Here is a 22454-nt window from a genome sequence, read left to right as displayed (position 1 = left end):
AACTTGTCAGAACATACTCTGACTGAATTTGAAAAATCTGTCTTATCTAAAGGTTTGGGGTTTGTCCCCACAAACACATTTTCCATTTTCAGCACTTTGCTGGATATTAACAAATTCATCAAAAAACTTACCCTTAAAAGGTTTTTTTCTCTTACGTCAGAAATAGATGATGAATTTGAGCATACAGTAAATCCTGATTCAGCTAAGAATGCCAACATTATTCCTTATTTGCCTTTTTTTATGCTTGTGCTCTTATAACTCTCAATGAGCTGTCCAGCAACTCTTCTAATCCTACACCAAAGCAGTTACATAAACCTAAAAAAGCAAATCTGACTTTTATAGTACCCAACATAGGGGTGCAATGTTAAATGCTTTTCAAAAACCAGTCCAGGATGACGTCTTAGCCTTGGAAGTCAACATTAGTGGCAATGCTACAGCCTTTAGTTTGAAATATAAAGAACGTATGGCCATCAAGTCCTTACAAAACAATCATGATATTGTTATACAGAATTCGGACAAGGGCAGTAGCATTGTCATTATGGACAAAAGCTTCTATTTTCAAGAGGCCTACAGACAACTCTCTAACACTAACACCTATTGTAAACTATCTACTAATCCCAGTAACACTTTTAAAAAAGAATTAACACAGTTGGTCCAAGAGGGAATTTCTCTGGGCATCTTTTGTTCTAATGATGTAAATACTCTAGTTCCAGAGAATCCAATCATTCCCATTTTCTAACATGTACCTAAGGTGCATAAAGATTGCGAGCACCCTCCAGGTAGACCAATAGTCTCTGGCATTGTCTCCCCTTTTTGAGCCTATGGGAGCCTGGCTTGATGTAATTTTACAACCTGTTTCCAAGGGACAGTTGAGCTACCTTGAGGACAGCTCATACTTACTTAACAAATTAGAAAACATTCAATGGCAAGAGCACTATGTGGATGGTAGTAGACATTTCATCATTATACACGTGTATTCCCCAATTCTTGGGAGTCCAAACTATTGAATCTTTTTTAACCAAATAGTTAAAACTGGATGAAATCACCAAACACTATATAGGAGACACGTTGATGTATCTTCTATCTCACAACTTCTTTTTGTTTAATCAACAATTTGCCCCATCATTTGCCAATTTGTATGTAGCTTGGTGGGATCTTTCCTACATATATAACTCTATGAATCCATGGTGTGATATTGTCTTCTATTCACAATATATGGGTGACTTGCTTTTTATAGTCAAAAAACCATTAGACGACTCTTCATACCAAAAATTCATGGAGTATCTGAACAACAATCATATGGGTCTTAAGTTTACAGGCACCTATAGCAGAACAGAAGTACATTTTCTAGACTTAACCTTACTAATACACAATAATTAAATATGCACAAACACATATAGAAAACCCACCGCTGGGAACACAATCCAATACGCCACATCACAACACCCTAAACATTTAGTGCAAGACATACCCAAAGGCAGTGGCGTCACTAGGGTTGGTGTCACCCGGTGCGGTAAGTTATTGTGTCACCCCTCCCCCATAAAGCAGAAACACACAAAAACACAGGCACACACACATACAAACACTCAGACACACTTAAAAACATACTAATATGCACACACAAACACTCGGAAACACACTCAGACACACACACAAAAACACACACACAAAAACACTGAGACACACACACACACAAAAACTCAGACACACACATACAAAATATGTAAACTGCACTGCATTAATTATAAAGCTCATGCCTAGAGCTGCTCCCTGGCTCAGCAGAGCATCAAATGAAAGATAAACAGAGCACTCTAAAATAAATCACTGAAGAAAAGGTTTAGGCGCGCAAACTATGAAAATTCTGCTCTCTGACTCTGTTCCAAGTCTGTCAGTGCACAGCCCCGGGCCGCGTGCCTACTGCTTCTTATGACCAATCACCTCTGCACTCTGCCCACCCCCAGACCCCCGCCCGCCCTCCTACCTGTTCAGTGTGCACTTAGTGTACCATAACCGTAAAGGTCTGTTGGGCATCATACGTGGCTCCTTCACTTTAGAGACAGTGTCAAACAGTCATGCGGTCAGGTGCCAGGCATCCCCTCACAATTTCCCAGTTCCCGTTTAGAGAGGCAGCACAGCAGTGAGTGACTCCACTGCTCCACCAGTCACTGAGCAGTGAGCACAGATAGGCAGGCAGGTTTAGGCTAGCTGTGCAACTTTGCAAGCCCCACGGCATGCCTACAACATTCATAGAGAAATTGAGCAGGGGAGAAGCAAAGTACAAACAAGCAAAAGCAGCCGGGAAAACTATTTGTTGAAATTGCAGCACAGGCTCAAGGGGCAAAAAAATTGTGTGTCTACAACTTCCCCAGTCCCACCAATGTTCACAAATGCCAGCCCATCTAATAAAAAAAAAATCTATGCATCTCAACATTGTAGTTCTTTGAATTTCAATTATTTTATTTTTTTGTGTCACCCAGGTGCGGCCCGCACCCCCTGCACCCCCCTAGTGACGCCACTGCCCAAAGGACAGTTCATTAGACTTAGGAGGAACACCAAATCAAATGAAGTCTATGAACAATTAGCTATTGAACTTGAAAATAGACTAGTCAATAGAGGCTATAATAAAAATAACTTAACCAAATGTCGCCAACAAGTTAAAAGATCTGACACTTATTCTATAACTAGACAACACAAAGATTAAAAAAAGTGATTTTGCTGATTCAATAGTGTTTACAACTGAGTATACCATGCAGTATGATCTAATTGTGAAAATACCTAAAAAAAACATATGCATCTCTTGTTAGGAGATGATATGTTGAAACCTGTAGTCAGAAATTGTAGATTTGTTCCAAAAAAACCTAGAACTTTAGTGCAGTCTTTATCCCCTAGTATAGTTAAAAATAATATTTAATCTACAGAATCTAAATGGCTAAAACATAAAGGTAACTTTAGGTGTGGCGGTAAAAATTGCATTACTTGCATCACTTTCCTAAGAGGTGATTCTTTTAAATCAAGTATCACCAATCAAAAATTTGAGATTCATTTTTATCCAAACTATGGTACCCAATGGGTGATTTGCATGCTAACCTGCAACTTATGTCACAGTATGTACATAGGACAAACTTCTAGGGAGCTAAGAAAAAGAGTAGGGGAACATATCAGAGATGTTAAGAATTACGTAAAAGAATCAGCTGTAGCAAGCAATTTTAATGGCATACACTTTAGAAATAAAGCCAACATATTGGTACAAGTTATAGACTTAGCCAGAGTTCCTGTGAGAGGAGGTAACAAAAACAAAATCCTATATAAGAAAGAATTATTTTGGATTTTAAAATGTAAAACAAGAGTTCCCTCAGGAATAAATAGGGAGTTTGATATCAGTTACTTTATAGACAACTAATGTCTGTCAGGAATTGCATCTGGTATCCGATATTTTGTATTTGGTATTTTGGATACTTTGGGTACATAATTAATAAAAAAAAATTCTGTCATATATCATCTAATTCAAACAAAAAATCATCTTTTGTCCTTGTGAATGAGCTACATAAAAAAACATCCTCCATAATAAAATTGGGTACTCACAACCTAACCTAATATAATATATTGTCCCTTTTGTCAAATAATTAGTACTTCAACTACTCCCAAATTTGATAATTCTATATGGAGTGGTCTAATAAATTCAGTATGTAGTTCTTCATAAAAATGGCCAAAGTGGTAAAAATTACAACAATCCATTCTATTTCTTAGGTTATGGATATTTGTATAGTAACTGTATTGTGAAATCTCACTCCTGTGATTATAATTTTGTTTTTACTATTCACTTGATATGTGTGTGTTTTTTTTAAAATTTAGCTGGAGTAGCAAGGGTTAATCAGTTGGTACCTTTGGTGTAAATTGTCTAGCACTGCTACTCCTCACTAGTCTATGAATAAGCACCACAAGGGTGCACGAAACGCATAAGGCTGGCCTTGTATGTATGTCTGCCCTATCTCTGGGAACATGCCATGTTTTTTAATGTTTGGAAATAAACGGATGTTTTTATTTTTTGGTTCCTTGGATTCTGTACGGCCTGATCCGCCGTTTGCTACGGCACTCCAGGTAACTTAGAATAGTTGAACTTACTTTCTATAAGGAGACTATTTTCTTTACTTGCACAGACCGGTAGTCAGACCATTTTCCAGTTACCCCCCACGTTTTCCTGCAAGTGGAATTTGTCCCCATTCCTCCATTATGAATGTCTTGAGCTGTGCAACTTCATTACCTTATTTTGCACTTCATAACAAATTCTCAATCAGAGACAGGTCAGGGTAGGATTCAGAGATCACGCAAATTCAGAAGTGTTTTTTGGCCTTTCCTTTTAAGCACCGAGATTTGAGCGGATTCAATAAATCTTTTAATTATATTGCACTGAAGTAGGCCAAATGCCCAAAATCCTACCGATTTGTCTTTGAGGAATGTTATTCTCAAAGTGTTGGATTATTTACTGACGCATCTGTTGGCATATTGGCGAGCCTCAACCCATCCTTGCTCTCGAAGGACTAGGCCTTTTTTGGAGGCTCCATATAAAATACGATTACATAATTGCCTCGTCTGTTTTACATCACCTTCTTATTTCAACTTGTCACATCGCTATTATTCCTAAATTGCCACTTTCCTAATTTTTTTTGAACGTGCTGCAGTCAGATTTGAAATAAGTGTATATTTTCAAAAATACATCAAAGGGACAATTAAACCAATTTTTTTCCTTTCATGATTCAGATAGAGCATGAAATTGTAATCAACTTTCTAATTTACTCATATTATCAATTTTTCTTTGTTCTCTTGCTATCTTTATTTTAAAAGCAGGGATGTAAATCTTAGCAGCTAACCTATTTAAGATTCAGCACCATGGATAGCACTTGCTTATTAGAGGCTTAAATTTACACATCAATAAGCAAGCATAACCCAGGTTCTCAACCAAAAATGGGCCGACTCCTATGCATCACATTCCTGCTTTTTAAATAAAGATAGCAAAGAAACTAAGAAAAATTGATAATAGGAGTAAATTAGAAAGTTGCTTAAAATTGCATGCTCTATCTAAATCATGAAAGAAAATATTTGGGTTTAGTGTCCCTTTAAATTCACAAAGTAAAACATTAAAAACACCTAGATTACGAGTCTTGCGTTAGCCTTAAAAAGCAGCATTGAGGGTTCCCAACGCTGCTTTTTAACGCCCGCTGGTATTACGAGTCAGGCAGGAAAGGGTCTACCGCTCACTTTTTTTCCGCGATTTTAGCTTACCGCAAATCCCCTTACGTCAATTGCGTATCATATCTTTTTAATGGGATTTGCCTAACGCCGGTATTACAATCGCCTAAAAAAGTGAGCGGTAGACCCTCTCCTTTCCAGACTCCTACCGCATTTAAAAGTCAGTAGTTAGGAGTTTTATGGGCTAATGCCGTAACATAAAACTCTTAACTAAAGTGCTAAAAGTACACTAACACCCTAAACTACCTATTAACCCCTAAACCAAGCCCCCCCCCCACATCAGAAACACTTAACTAAAATTTTTAACCCCTAATCTGCCAACCGGACATCAACGCCACTTTAATAAATATATTAACCCCTAAACCGCCGCACTCCCGCCTCGCAAACACTAGTTAAATTTTATTAACCAATAATCTGCTGTCCCTAACATCGCCGACACCTACCTACATTTATTAACCCCTAATCTGCCGACCCCAACGTCACCGCTACTATATTAAATTTATTAACCCCTAAACCTAAGTCTAACCCCCCCAATTTAAATATAATTTAAATTAAACAAAATAAATTTACTACTATTAAAAAAATTAATCCTATTTAAAACTAAATACTTACCTATAAAATAAACCCTAAGCTAGCTACAATATAACTAATAGTTACATTGTAGCTAGCTTAGGAATTATATTTATTTTACAGGCAACTTTGTATTTATTTTAACTAGGTACAATCGTTATTCAATAGTCATTAACTATTTAATAACTTCCTAGTTAAAAAAAAAATACAAATTTACCTGTAAAATAAACCCTAACCTAAATTACAATTACACCTAACACTACACTATCATTAAACAAATTACCTAAACTACCTACAATTAATTACAATTAAATTAAATAAACTAAATTGCGAAAAAACAACAACACTAAATTACAGAAAAAAAGAATTACAAGAATTTTAAACTAATTACACCTAATCTAATCTCCCTAATAAAATAAAAAGCCCCCCAAAATAAAAAAAAATCCCTACCCTATACTAAATTACAAATAGCCCTTAAAAGGGCCTTTTGCGGGGCATTGCCCCAAAGTAATCAGCTCTTTGACCTGTAAAAAAAAATACAATACCCCCCTAACATTAAAACCCACCACCCACACACCCAACCCTACTCTAAAACCCACCCAATCCCCCCTTAAAAAAAACCTAACACTACCCCCTTGAAGATCACCCTACCTTGAGACATCTTCACCCAGCCAGGCACAAGTGGACCTCCAGAGGGTCTGAAGTCTTCATCCTATCCGGCCAGAAGAGGACCTCCAGACCGGCAGAAGGCTTCATCCAGACGGCATCTTCTATCTTCATCCTTTCGGAGCGGAGCGTGTCCATCTTCAAGACATCCGACGTGGAGCATCCTCTTCATCCGACGGCCGACGACTGAATGACTGGTCCTAGAATCCTATCAGCCAATCGGAATTAAGGTAGGAGAAATCTTATTGGCTGATGCAATCAGCCAATAGGATTGACCTCGCATTCTATTGGCTGATTGGAACAGCCAATAGAATGCAAGCTTGGCTCAGATTGGATCAGCCAATCGGATTGAATTTAAATACCATTGACTGATTGCATCAGCCAATAGGATTTTTCCTACCTTAATTCTGATTGGCTGATAGGATTCTATCAGCCAATCGGAATTCAAGGGACGTCATCTTGGATGACGTCACTCAAAGGACCAGTCATTCAGTTGTCGGCCGTCGGATGAAGAGGATGCTCCGCGTCGGATGTCTTGAAGATGCCGGCTGGATGAGGCCTTCTGCTGGACTGAAGGTCCTCTTCTGGCCGGATAGGATGAAGAATTCGGACCCTCTGGACGTCCACTTGTGCCCGGCTGGGTGAAGATGGCTCAAGGTAGGGTGATCTTCAAGGGCGTAGTGTTAGGTTTTTTTAAGGGGGGATTGGGTGGGTTTTAGAGTAGGGTTGGGTGTATGGGTGGTGGGTTTTAATGTTGGGGGGGTATTGTTTTTTTTTTTTATAGGTGAAAGAGCTGATTACTTTGGGGCAATGCCCCGCAAAACGCCCTTTTAAGGGCTATTTTTAATTTAGTATAGAGTAGGGAATTTTTTTTATTTTGGGGGGCTTTTTTATTTTATTAGGGGGCTTAAATTAGGTGTAATTAGTTTAAAATTCTTGTAATTCTTTTTTTCTGTAATTTAGTGTGTTTTTTTTGTAATTTGGTTTATTTAATTTAATTGTAATTAATTGTAGGTAGTTTAGGTAATTAGTTTAATTATAGTGTAGTGTTAGGTGTAATTGTAACTTAGGTTAGGGTTTATTTTATAGGTACTTTTGTATTTATTTTAACTAGGAAGTTATTAAATAGTTAATAATTATTTAATAACTATTGTACCTAGATAAAATAAATACAAAGTTTCCTGTAAAATAAAAATAAACCCTAAGCTAGATACAATGCAACTATTGGTTATATTGTAGCTAGCTTAGGGTTTATTTTATCGGTTTGTATTTAGTTTTAAATAGGAATAATTTATTTAATTGCAGTAAATTTATTTAGATGTATTTAAATTATATTTAAAGGGACACTGAACCCAATTTTTTTCTTTTGTAATTCAGAAAGAGCATGCAATTTTAAGCAACTTTCTAATTTACTCCTATTATCAATTTTTCTTCGTTCTCTTGCTATCATTATTTGAAAAAGAAGACATCTAAGCTTTTTTTTGGTTTCAGTACTCTGGACAGCACTTTTTTATTGGTGGATGAATGTATGCACCAATCAGCAAGGACAACCCAGGTTGTTCACCAAAATTGGGCCGGCATCTAAACTTACATTCTTGAATTTCAAATAAAGATACCAAGAGAATGAAGAAAATTTGATAATAGGAGTAAATTCGAAATTTGCTTAACATTTCATGCTCAATCTGAATCACAAAATAAAATTTTTGGGTACAGTGTCCCTTTAAGTTAGAGTGGTGTTAGGGTTAGACTTAGGTTTAGGGGTTAATAAATTTATTATAGTGGCGGCAGCAGATTAGGGGTTAATTTAATTTAATATAGTTGCAGCGACATTGGGGGAGGCAGATGAGGGGTTAATAACTATAAAGTAGGTGTCGGCAATGTTGGGGGCAGTAGATTAGGGGTTCATAAGTATAATGTAGGTGGCGGCGGTGTTGCGGCAGATTAAGGGTTAATAATATAATGCAGATATCGGCGATTTCGGGGGCGGCGGATTAGGGGTTAATAAGTGTAAGATTAGGGGTGTTTAGACTCGGGGTTCATGTTAGGGTGTTAGGTGTAGACTTAACTTTCATTTCCCCATAGGAAACAATGGGGCTGCGTTAGGAGCTGAACACTGCTTTTTTGCAGGTGTTAGGTTTTTTTTCAGCCAGCTCAGCCCCATTGTTTCCTCTGGGGAAATCGTGCACTAGCATGTTTAGCCAGCTTACCGCTACCGTAAGCAACGCTGGTATTACAGTGAGATGTGGAGCTAAATTTTGCTCAACGCTCACTTTTCTAAGAAAAAAAGGAACGTTAGCCCCGCAAAGCCTTACCGACAAAAACTCGTAATCTAGGCGATAATGTGTTATGTTTTAATCATGTGTTTTCAATATAGTAAAGGGTAAATTGAATTTTCCAAATTACTCTTTTTTGTTAGTTTTTTTACATTTTTCATACTGTCCCAATTTTTGGGAATATAATGTCTATTTATGTGTACATATATATTTATGTATTTATATGTGTATATATGTATTTACAGACATATATATATATATATACTTAAATATAAACTCATAAATGCATATGTACACACACACATTATATATATATATATATATATATATATATATATAAATATGTGTGTGTGTGTGTGTGTACATATGCATTTATGAGTTTATATGTAAGTATATATATATATATATATATATATATATGTATATATATATATATATATATATATATATATATATATATAAAATCATTGAAGCCCTTTGCAGTTAAGTAGATTAAAAACATGTAAAAACATATTCATTCAATATTCATATTTAACCCTTTGAGTGGTAATGACACCTCTGAGCTGTCGCAAATTTTCCCACTTGGGTGCTAACGACAGCTCAGAGCCGTCACATGCTCAATGACGTGATGACGTTATTGCGCAACTTTATTTAAAACTGACAATTGTCAGTTATAGGGAGATGGGGCATGCTGCTTAGATGCCGGTATCTTAGGCATCTAAGCAGCATATTAGTCTAGTTAACCTTTGCAATGGTATAAGTCTTTGGGGTGTAGAATAAAAATGTAAGACATTTATTATTTAAAAAAAGTAAAAAAAAAAAGGATTTGGGGTCTCTAAAGGCACATAAATAATGATCAAAATTGCCTAGAGACCCACAAAATACATTTTATAAAAATAAACTTGTTTATATTTTAAAAATAAATATATCAGTTTAAGTATTATAGCTACATGATCACAATGGTAACGAGCGTTATTGCAGTGATCACCTAGCTGAGAAATATCGCATTCCCTTTTACAATACGGACAGACATTATGTTTCATAATTTTTATAATTCCATGATCACCTGGATAATGTGGGTACAAATTAATAAATGGTAGAGGAATGCTGTTTTTTTTTAAAAAAACTGCACTAAATAATATTTTTGTAATCGGTCTTTTAGCCTGCATGGAATAAGTAAAACACCCTCTTTACTCAGCTCTCTCCGAGCTAGATTTAGAGTTTGGCGGTAGCCGTCAAAACCAGCGTTAGAGGCTCCTAACGCTGGTTTTGGGCTACCGCTGGTATTTAGAGTCAGTCAGGAAAGGGTCTAACGCTCACTTTCCAGCCGCGACTATTCCATACCGCAGATCCCCTTACGTCAATTGCGTATCCTATCTTTTCAATGGGATCTTCCTAACACTGGGATTTAGAGTCGTAGCTGAAGTGAGCGTTAAAAATCTAACGACAAAACTCCAGCCGCAGAAAAAAGTCAGTAGTTAAGAGCTTTCTGGGCTAACGCCGGTTTATAAAGCTCTTAACTACTGTGCTCTAAAGTACACAAACACCCATAAACTACAGGTCCCCCCACATCGCCGCCACTCTATTAAAAATTTTTAACCCCTAATCTGCCGCTCCGTACACTGCCGCCACCTACGTTATCCCTATGTACCCCTAATCTGCTGCCCCTAATACCGCCGACATCTACATAATATTTAGTAACCCCTAATCTGCCGCCCCCGCTATCGCTGACACCTGCATATTTTTTTTAACCCCTAATCTGCCGCTCCGTACACCGCCGCAACCTACATTATACCTATGTACCCCTAATCTGCTGCCCCTAACACAGCCGACCCCTATATTATATTTATTAACCCCTAATCTGCCGCACCCAACGTTGCCTCCACCTACCTACAATTATTAACCCCTAATCTGCCGACCAGACCACACCGCTACTATAATAAATGTATTAACCCCTAAAGCTAAGTCTAACCCTAACACCCCCCTAACTTAAATATAATTTAAATCTAACGAAATAAATTAACTATTATTAAATAAATTATTCCTATTTAAAGCTAAATACTTACCTGTAAAATAAATCCTAATATAGCTACAATATAAATTATAATTATATTGTAGCTATTTTAGGATTAATATTTATTTTACAGGCAACTTTGTAATTATTTTAACCAGGTACAATAGCTATTAAATAGTTAATAACTATTTAATAGCTACCTAGTTAAAATAATTACAAAATTACCTGTAAAATAAATCCTAACCTAAGTTATAATTAAACCTAACACTACACTATCAATAAATAAATAAAATAAAATACCTACAATTATCTACAATTAAACCTAACACTACACTATCAATAAATAAATTAAATTAAATACCTACAATTACCTACAATTAAACCTAACACTACACTATCAATAAATTAATTAAATACAATACCTACAAATAAATACAATGAAGTAAACTAACTAAAGTACAAAAAAATAAAAAAGAACTAAGTTACAAAAAAAAAAAATATTTACATACATTAGAAAAATATTACAACAATTTTAAACTAATTACACCTACTCTAAGCCCCCTAATAAAATAACAAAGACCCCCAAAATTAAAAAATGCCCTACCCTATTCTAAAATTAAAATAGAAAAGCTCTTTTACCTTACCAGCCCTTAAAAGGGCCCTTTGCGGGGCATGCCCCAAAGAATTCAGCTCTTTTGCCTGTAAAAAAAACATACAATACCCCCCCAACATTACAACCCACCACCCACATACCCCTAATCTAACCCAAACCACCCTTAAATAAACCTAACACTAAGCCCCTGAAGATCTCCCTACCTTGTCTTCACCACACCGGGTCCCGATCTGTCCAGAGCGGGGGCTGAAGAGTGACGTCCATCCTCCGGCTGAAGTCTTGATCCAAGCGGGCAGAAGAGGACATCCGGACCGGCAAACATCTGCATCCAAGCCGCATCTTCTATGTTCTTCCATCCGATGACGACCGGCTGATCTTCAAGAACTCCACCGCGGATCCATCCTCTTCTTCCGACGACTAGACAACGAATGAAGGTTCCTTTAAGGGACGTCATCCAAGATGGCGTCCCTCGAATTCCGATTGGCTGATAGGATTCTATCAGCCAATTGGAATCAAGGTAGGAAAATTCTGATTGGTTGATGGAATCAGCCAATCAGATTCAAGTTCAATCCGATTGGCTGATCCAATCAGCCAATCACTATGGTGAAGAGCTTTCGAAGGACACCAGAAACAAAATTGTAGACCTGCACCAGGCTGGGAAGATTGAATCTGCAATAGGCAAGCAGCTTGGTGTGAAGAAATCAACTGTGGGAGCAATAATTAGAAAATGGAAGACATACAAGACCACTGATAATCTCCCTTGATTTGGGGCTCCACACAAGGTCTCACCCCGTGGGGTCAAACTGATCAAAAGAACTGTGAGCAAACATCCCAGAACCACACAGGGGGACCTAGTGAATGACCTGCAGAGAGCTGGGACCAATGTAACAAAGGCTACCATCAGTAACACACTTCGCTGCCAGGTACTCAGATCCTGCAGTGCCAGACATGTCCCCCTGCTTAAGCCAGTACATGTCCGGACCTGTCTGAAGTATGCTAGAGAGCATTTGGATGATCCAGAAGCAGATTGGGAGAATGTCATATGGTCAGATGAAACCAAAGTAGAACTGTTTGGTAGAAACACAACTCGTCGTGTTTGGAGGAGAGAGAATGCTGAGTTGCAACCAAAGAACACCATACCTAATGTGAAGCATGGGGGTGGCAACATCATGCTGTTTCTCTGCAAATGGTACAGGACGACTGATCCGTGTACATGAAAGAATGAATGGGGCCATGTATCATGAGATTTTGAGTGCAAACCTCCTTCCATCATCAAGGGCATTGAAGATGAAACGTGGCTGGGTCTTTCAGCATGACAATGATCCCAAACACACCACCCGGGCAACAAAGGAGTGGCTATGTAAGAAGCATTTCAAGGTCCTGGAGTGGCCTAGCTAGTCTCCAGATCTCAACCCCATAGAAAACGTTTGGAGGGAGTTGAAAATCTGTGTTGCCCAGCGACAGCCCCAAAACATCACTGCTCTAGAGGAGATCTGCATGCAGGAATGGGCCAACATACCAGCAACAGTATGTGACAACCTTGTGAAGACTTACAGAAAACGTTTGACCTCTGTCATTGCCAACAAAGGATATATAACAAAGTATTGAGATGAACTTTTGATATTGACCAAATACTTATTTTCCACCATAATATGCAAATAAATTCTTTCCAAATTCGACAATGTTATTGTCTAGATTTGTTTCCACATTTTCTTAAGTGGGAGAACTTGCACAATTGGTGGCTGACTATATACTTTTTTGCCCCACTGTAATTGTTGCGCACTTCTGTTATGTGTTAGAGATACATGTAGCAAGAGGTTATACTGGGCTAACTAACAGAGAGGCTAACTAACAGAGCTGTATTTAACACTTTACATTTTCCACATATAACATATTTTGGTTACACATAATTAGTAACCATTGACTGTATTTAAAATAGGTATATTTAGTTTGGAAGAACTTGTAGCCCTTCTGAAGAAACATACGGCTAGATTACGAGTTTTGCGTTAGGCTTAAAAAGCAGTGTTAGCCGGTCCTAACGCTGCTTTTTAACGCCCGCTGGTATTACGAGTCTTGAAGGTATAGGTGTACAGCTCACTTTTTTGGCCAGACTTGGAAATACCGCAAATTCACTTATGTAAATTGCGTATCATCTTTTTTTCAATGGGACTTGCATAGCACCAGTATTACGAGTCTGTCAAAAAGTGAGCGGTATACCCTCTCCCATCAAGACTGGTACCACATATTAAAGTCAGTAGTTAAGAGTTTTACACTACAACGCCGTAGTATAAAACTCTTAGCTAAAGTGCTAAAAAGTACACTAACACCCATAAACTACCTATTAACCCCTAAACCGAGGCTCTCCCACATCGCAAACACTAAAAGAAAAATTTCAACCTCTAATCTGCCGAACCGGACATTGCCGCCACTATAATAAATATATTAAACCCTAAACCGCCACACTCCCACCTCACAAACAGTTAAATATTATTAACCCCTAATCTGCCGTCCCTAACATCGCCGCCACCTACCTACATTTATTAACCCCTAATCTGCCGCCCCCAACGTCGGCGCCACTATATTAAAGTTATTAACCCCTAAATCTAAGTCTAACCCTAACCCTAACACCCCCTAACTTAAATATAATTAAAAATTAAAAATTCCTATCATTAACTAAATTATTACTATTTAAAACTAAATACTTACCTGTAAAATAAACCCTAAGATAGCTACAATATAACTAATAGTTACATTGTAGCTAGCTTAGGAGTTATTTTTATTTTACAGGCAAGTTTGTATTTATTTTAACTAGGTAGAATAGTTATTAAAGGGACAGTTTACTCAAAAATTTTCTCCCCTTTAATTTGTTACCAATGATCCACTTTACCTGCTGGAGTGTATTACATGTTTTACAAGTAGCTCCTTTACCCTTATATTGGCATTTGAAATCGTTGATTTAGCATGTGGTATCCCCACCTATTCTGAAAGTTTGTGGCCGCAGGTCCCAGCTATAGATCAGCTTTGTAAACACAGCCAGCAGAAGAAATTATACTCCCAGTGGGATAGAGCAGAGATAAGGTAATACAATGTTGATTTTCCATTGTTCTCTCCAAGTACTGGTGATTGTTTTATGGAAAGATATAAGATAAAGAAGCAGGTATATGTATACAATGTGATACAGTAATGAGATATGATTATACCTACAAGCTCAACCCATTTTATTAGGTTGTGGCTTCAAAACACAAAATCAGAGCTTTAATATACACAAAAAAACATAAAAGCTATTTTTCATACATTTTTTTCTCTGCAGTTGGTAAAAAAAGCAATTGTAAACACATTAAGCGAAAAACTATTTTTTAGTATACTGTCCCTTTAAATAGTTAATAACTATTTAATAACTACCTAGCTAAAATAAATACAAAAGTACCTGTAAAATAAAACCTAACCTAAGTTACAATTACAACTAACACTACACTATAATTAAATAAATTAACTAAATTAAATACAATTAAATACATTACATACATTACCTAAATTAAATTAAATTAGCTAAAGTACAAAAAAAACAAACACTACAAAACAAACTAATCTAATAGTCCTATTAAAATAAAAAAGCCCCCAAAAATTAAAAAAAAAAACCCTAGCCTAAACTGAACTACCAATAGCGCTTAAAAGGGCCTTTTGCGGCACATTGCCCCAAAGTAATCAGCTCTTTTACCTGTAAAAAAAATATAAACAACCCCCCAACAGTAAAACCCACCACCCACACAACCAACCCCCCAAATAAAATGCTAGCTAAAAAAACCTAAGCTCCCCATTGCCCTGAAAAGGGCAATTGGATGGGCATTGCCCTTAAAAGGGCAGTTAGCACTTTTGCAAGCCCAAACCCCTAATCTAAAAAATAAACCCACCCAATACACCCTTAAAAAAACCTAACACTAACCCCCTGAAAATCGACTTACCGGGAGACGTCTTCATCCCAGCCGGGTGAAGTGATCCTCCAGACGGGAAGAAGTCTTCATCCTTCTATCTTCATCCATCCGGCGCGGAGCAGGTCCATCTTCAAGAAATCCGATGCGGAGCATCCTCTTCATCCGACGACTAACACAGAATGAAGGTACCTTTAAGTAACATCATCCAAGATGGCGCCCCTTAGATTCCGTTTGGCCGATAGAATTCTATCAGCCAATCAGAATTAAGGTAGAAAAAATCCTATTGGCTGAATAACGATATATTGCACCATAAGTTCACTTTTAGATGTGATATAATATATATCATTTAATATTACTTCACTGCACAACAAATATGTTGAACTACTTCACAATTATATACATCTTTAGTTTTCATGTTAGTTAGGTTTTACCATAATGTTGCTTAACAATTAATTGATCTATAAACTAATTGGAATTTATATAAATGTGTTAATTTTGTTTTAAGAGTCGTTGTGATCTTTATGTTCTTTTCCCTTTTAAGAGACACTTTGTATAAACAATATTTACAAATAATTTGTGATCTTTTTACGAACTGTGTGAACATAAACAGATGGCTAAATAAGCATGGCAAATGGATACAATTCTGAGAACACTGTTTCCTTTAAGAGGTGGGACAAACAGGTAATTAAGAGTATAATCACTGCAAATTGGTATAAAAGGATAATGTTAAGTAAGCCTAGCTATCTTGATAAAGGCCAATACAAAGGCCGAAATGCGTAGATGCACTTCTTGAACTGCTGACAGTTATTAAGTATCAGAGAGCTTTGAGAAAAATATACTGGTTTCTTCTATTTTACAAAGAAGACTGATTTACTATTCAAGTTTAAACTTGACACCGAGGGAACCACTTCCGATAGGCTCACTCACCACATGTGACCGCTGAACACTGAAGGAAGCCTGGATTCGAAGACACAGCATTGAATAGCAGACCAGCCGGGTGATACGAGCTCAAACAGTGCTGCAGCAATGGATACCATAAGAGTGGTGAAGTACACCGGATCTATTTGCTGAGTGAAATTCAACTATATACGGTACTGTTTTATGTCTTTCAAAGTACACTGAAGCAGTGAGATACCAATTACCTGCAACCCATTACACAGATTACGTAAGCCGTAAAAAGCTACAAAAAGACTCTCACCTAGATTACGAGTCTTGCATTAGCCTTAAAAAGCAGCATTAATAGGTCCTAACGCTGCTTTTATGAGTCCTCTAAGATGGAGTCATCCAAGATGGCATCCCTTCAATTCCGATTGGCTGATAGAATTCTATCAGCCAATCGGAATTAAGGTAGAAAAAATGCTATTGGCTGAAGTTCAATCCTATTGGCTGATCAAATCAGCCAATAGGATTGATCTGGCATTCTATTGGCTGTTCCAATCAGCCAATAGAATGCCAGTTCAATCCTATTGGCTGATTGCATCAGCCAATTGGATTTTTTCTACCTTATTTCCGATTGGCTGATAGAATTCTATCAGCCAATCGGAATTGAAGGGACGCCATCTTGGATGACATCACTTAAAGGTACCATCATTTAGTAAGAAGACACTGGATGAAGAGGATGCTCCACGTCGGATGTCTTGAAGATGGACCCGCTCAGCGCCGGATGGATGAAGATAGAAGATGCCATCTGGATAAAGACTTCTGGCCATCTGTAGGACCTCTTCTGCCCAGCTTGGATGAAGACTTCTGCCCCTCTGGAAGACCACTTCTGCCCGGTTGGGTGAAGACGTCTCACGGTAGGATGATCTTCAAGGGGTTAGTGTTAGGTTGTTTTAAGGGGGGATTGGGTGGGTTTTAGAGTAGGGTTGGTTGTGTGGGTGGTGGGTTTTAATGTTGGAGGGGTATTTGTACTTTTGTTTTACAGGTAAAAGAGCTGATTACTTTGGGGCAATGCCCCGCAAAAGGCCCTTTTAAGGGCTATTTGTAATTTAGTGTAGGGTAGGGCTTTTTTATTTTCAGGGGCTTTTTTATTTGGTTAGGGGGATTAGATTAAAGGGAGAATCAAGTCCAAAAAAAACTTTCATTTTTCAAATAGGGCATGTAATTTTAAACAACTTTCCGATTTACTTTTATCAACAATTTTGCTTTGTTCTCTTGGTATTCTAGTTGAAAGCAAACCTAGGAAGGCACATATGATAATTTCTAAGCCCTTGAAGGCCGCCTCTATTTTATTTACTTTTCACAGCAGGGGAGAGCAAGCTCATGTAGGCCATATAGATAGCATTGTGATCACGCCCGTGACTAGTGACAGACACTGTACTAATTGGCTAAAATGCAAGTCAATAGATAATAACTAAAAGTCATGTGATTAGGGGCGGTCAGAAGATGCTTAGATACAAGTTAGTCACAGAGGTAAAAAGTGTATTAATATAGCTGTGTTGGTTTTGAAAAACTGGGTAATGGGTAATAAAGGGATTATCTATCTTTTTAAACAACAAAAATTCTGGTGTTGACTGTCCCTTTAAGTGTAATTATTTTAAAATCTTGTAATTATTTTATTATTTTCTTTAATTTAGTGTGGGTTTTTTTCATAATTTAGATAATTTTATTTAATTGTAATTAATTTTATTTAGTTTAGGGAATTTATTTAATTATAGTGTAGTATTAGGTGTAATTGTAACTTAGGTTAGGTTTTATTTTACAGGTAAATTTGTCTTTATTTTAACTAGGTAATTATTAAATAGTTAATAACTATTTAATAACTATTGTACCTAGTTAAAATAAATACAAAGTTGCCTGTAAAATAACAATAAACCCTAAGATAGCTACAATGTAACTATTAGTTATATTGTAGCTATCTTAGGGTTTATTTTATAGGTAAGTATTTAGTTTTAAATAGGAATTATTTAGGTAATTGTAGTAATTTTATTTAGTTTTATTGTAATTATATTTAAGTTAGGGGGTTTTAGGGTTAGGGTTAGACTTAGGTTTAGGGGTTAATAACTTTATTATAGTGGTGGCGACGTTGTGGGTGGCAGATTAGGGGTTAATAAATAAATATAGAGTATAATCTCCCCGTTTTAATATAAATATACACTATTTCTGTATCCGACTGAGTGTGGTTGCTTTTTAGCGCATCTTCTTTTTTCCTAGAGATACATGTAGCCCCTCATTTGATGCGCCAAAGGGTGTACTTTCAACAAATTTGTGCTTTGTGTACCATATTTTAATTTTCCAATTGGCTAGAACTGTTTAATTGCATGGTAATCTTGAAATCATATTAAAAAAATAACCTTTCAACTTTTATGGGTTATGTCTGCAATCAGACAGCTGTAGAAACCTTGGAAACTAAGATACATTAAATAAAGTACACATTTTTGGAAAATATACCCCATGGTGCATCAAATGAGGGGCTACATATATTGCTAGCACAAAAATAGACAATGTAATAATAAGTGGAATATGGCTCTTTGCTTAATATCATTATTGTTTTTAATCAATTCAACTTATTCCATTAATTGCTGCGCACCGCAAATTAATGCTAGAAAGAGTTGTAGCCCCTCATTTGATGCACGAAGGGATGCACTTTCTGCAAATGTGTGCTTTGTGTACCCCATTTTAATTTCTCAGGTGGCTAGAACTGTTTAATTGTCACAAACAGTACAGTAAATTCTAAGATGCTGTGTTTGATAATTTATCAAATTGAATTTGACATGCCTGCAATAAAACGGGGGGAAAAAACAGTGAAATGTTCTTAATTTCTGCTTATTTCAGACAGGTTATCTACTACAAATCTACACAAGTTTTGATAGAGCTTAGAAAAATAAAATTACATACTTTTATTTTTTGAATCAGGAGTAAAAAAAATACACCTTTTTCAAGTTTTATGCGCTATTTTTTAAACCTGATGATACATACACATATAATTATGGTATATTTTGAATCTGCTGGGTCTGCTGAAAAAAATAATATATAGTTTGTATTGTTTATTCACACAAATTTTACTTCTAAAAGTGTTTAAACGTGAACTACAAGAAAAAGCTCAAAACCAACTCAGTTCACAGGTGGACTTTTTTTTTTTTTTCTTTCATGATTCAGATAGATCCTGGAAATTTAAGCAACTTTCTAATTTACTCCTATTATCAATTTTTCTTCATTCTCTTGGTATCCTTATTTGAAAAAGCAAGAATGTAAGCTTAGGAGCCAGCTCATTTATGGTTCAGCACACTGGGTAGCACTTGCTGTTTGGTGGCTACATTTAGACACCAATTAGAAAGCTCTACCCAGGTGCTGAACTAAAATATGGGCCAACTCCTAAGCTAACATTTTTGCTTTTTAAATAAAGATAGCAAGAGAACAAAGAAAAATTGATAACAGGAGTAAATTAAAAAGTTGCTTAAAATTTCATGCTCTATTTGAATCATGAAAACATAATTTTGACTATCCTATCCCTTTAATTAATGTTTTAACTATATGTTTAAAGTATTTATTAATAGATATTCCTATATATATTTGTATACATCTATAAATACATAAAATCATATATATAAAACAGTTTACTTTCAATTTGTAATACAAGCGCAAAAAGAGGTAAAAGAGCTTACCTATTAAAACTGCTCCACTTGTAATCCAACCCTAACGGCTAGATTTAGAGTTTTGTCGGTAAGGACCCGAGTAGCTAAAGCCGGCTTTTTTCTGGCCGCACCATAAAAATAACTCTGGTATTGAGAGTCCACATAAAGGCTGCGTTAGGCTCCAAAAAAGGAGCGTAGAGCATATTTAACGCAGCTTCAACTCTCGATACCAGAGTTGCTTACGGACGCGGCCAGCCTCAAAAACGTGCTTGTGCACGATTACCCCATAGGAAACAATGGGGCTGTTTGAGCTGAAAAAAAACCTAACACCTGCAAAAAAGCAGCGTTCAGCTCCTAACGCAGCCCCATTGTTTGCTATGGGGAAACACTTCCTACGTCTGCACCTAACGCCCTAACATGTACCCCGAGTCTAAACACCCCTAACCTTACACTTATTAACCCCTAATCTGCCGCCCCCGCTATCGCTGACCCCTGCATATTATTTTTAACCCCTAATCTGATGCTCCGTAAACCGCCGCTACTTACATTATCCTTATGTACCCCTAATCTGCTGCCCCTAACACCGCCGACCCCTATATTATATTTATTAACCCCTAATCTGCCCCCCACAACGTCGCCTCCACCTGCCTCCACTTATTAACCCCTAATCTGCCGAGCGGACCGCACCGCTATCATAATAAAGTTATTAACCCCTAATCCACCTCACTAACCCTATAATAAATAGTATTAACCCCTAATCTGCCCTCCCTAACATCGCCGACACCTAACTTCAATTATTAACCCCTAATCTGCCGACCGGAGCTCACCGCTATTCTAATAAATGTATTAACCCCTAAAGCTAAGTCTAACCCTAACACTAACACCCCCCTAACTTAAATATAATTTAAATCTAACGAAATTAATTAACTCTTATTAAATAAATTATTCCTATTTAAAGCTAAATACTTACCTGTAAAATAAATCCTAATATAGCTACAATATAAATTATAATTATATTATAGCTATTTTAGGATTAATATTTATTTTACAGGTAACTTTGTATTTATTTTAACCAGGTACAATAGCTATTAAATAGTTAAGAACTATTTAATAGCTAAAATAGTTAAAATAATTACAAAATTACCTGTAAAATAAATCCTAACCTAAGTTACAATTAAACCTAACACTATACTATCATTAAATTAATTAAATAAAATGCCTACAATTACCTACAATTAAACCTAACACTACACTATCAATACATTAATTAAATACAATACCTACAAATAACTACAATGAAATAAACTAACTAAAGTACAAAAAATAAAAAAAAACTAAGTTACAAAAAATATTTTTTTTTTACAAACATAAGAAAAATATTACAACAATTTTAAACTAATTACACCTACTCTAAGCCCCCTAATAAAATAACAAAGACCCCCAAAATAAAAAATGCCCTACCCTATTCTAAATTACTAATGTTCAAAGCTCTTTTACCTTACCAGCCCTGAACAGGGCCCTTTGCGGGGCATGCCTCAAGAAGTTCAACTCTTTTGCCTGTAAAAAAAACACATACAATACCCCCCCCAACATTACAACCCACCACCCACATACCCCTAATCTAACCCAAACCCCCCTTAAATAAACCTAACACTAAGCCCCTGAAGATCATCCTACCTTGTCTTCACCTCACCGGGTATCACCAATCGGTCCTGGCTCCAAAATATTCATCCAACCCAAGCGGGGGCTGGCGATCCATCATCCGGTGGCTGAAGAGGTCCAGAAGAGGCTCCAAAGTCTTCATCCTATCCGGGAAGAAGAGTAGATCCGGACCGGCAACCATCATCTTCCAAGCGGCATCTTCTATCTTCATCCGATGACGACCGGCTCCATCCTGAAGACCTCCACCGTGGACCCATCTTCATCCGGCGACGTCCAACTGAAGAATGACGGTTCCTTTAAGGGACGTCATCCAAGATGGCGTCCCTCGAATTCCGATTGGCTGATAGGATTCTATCAGCCAATCGGAATTAAGGTAGGAATATTCTGATTGGCTGATGGAATCAGCCAATCAGAATCAAGTTCAAGCCAATCAGATTGAGCTTGCATTCTATTGGCTGTTCCGATCAGCCAATAGAATGCAAGCTCAATCTGATTGGCTGATTGGATCAGCCAATCGGATTGAACTTGATTCTGATTGGCTGATTCCATCAGCCAATCAGAATATTCCTACCTTAATTCCGATTGGCTGATAGAATCCTATCAGCCAATCGGAATTCGAGGGACGCCATCTTGGATGACGTCCCTTAAAGGAACCGTCATTCTTCAATTGGACGTCGCCGGATGAAGCTGGGTCCGCAGTGGAGGTCTTCAGGATGTAGCCAGTCCTCATCGGATGAAGATAGAAGATGCCGCTTGGAAGATGATGGTTGCCGGTCTGGATCTACTCTTCTTCCCGGATAGGATGAAGACTTTGGAGCCTCTTCTGGACCTCTTCAGCCAGAGGATGATGGATCGCCAGCCCCCGCTTGGGTTGGATGAAGATTTTGGAGCCAGGACCGATTG

The sequence above is a fragment of the Bombina bombina genome, chromosome 5 (assembly GCF_027579735.1).
Source record: "Bombina bombina isolate aBomBom1 chromosome 5, aBomBom1.pri, whole genome shotgun sequence".
Lineage (NCBI taxonomy): Eukaryota > Metazoa > Chordata > Amphibia > Anura > Bombinatoridae > Bombina > Bombina bombina.
Note: the sequence above shows the minus strand (reverse complement) of the source record.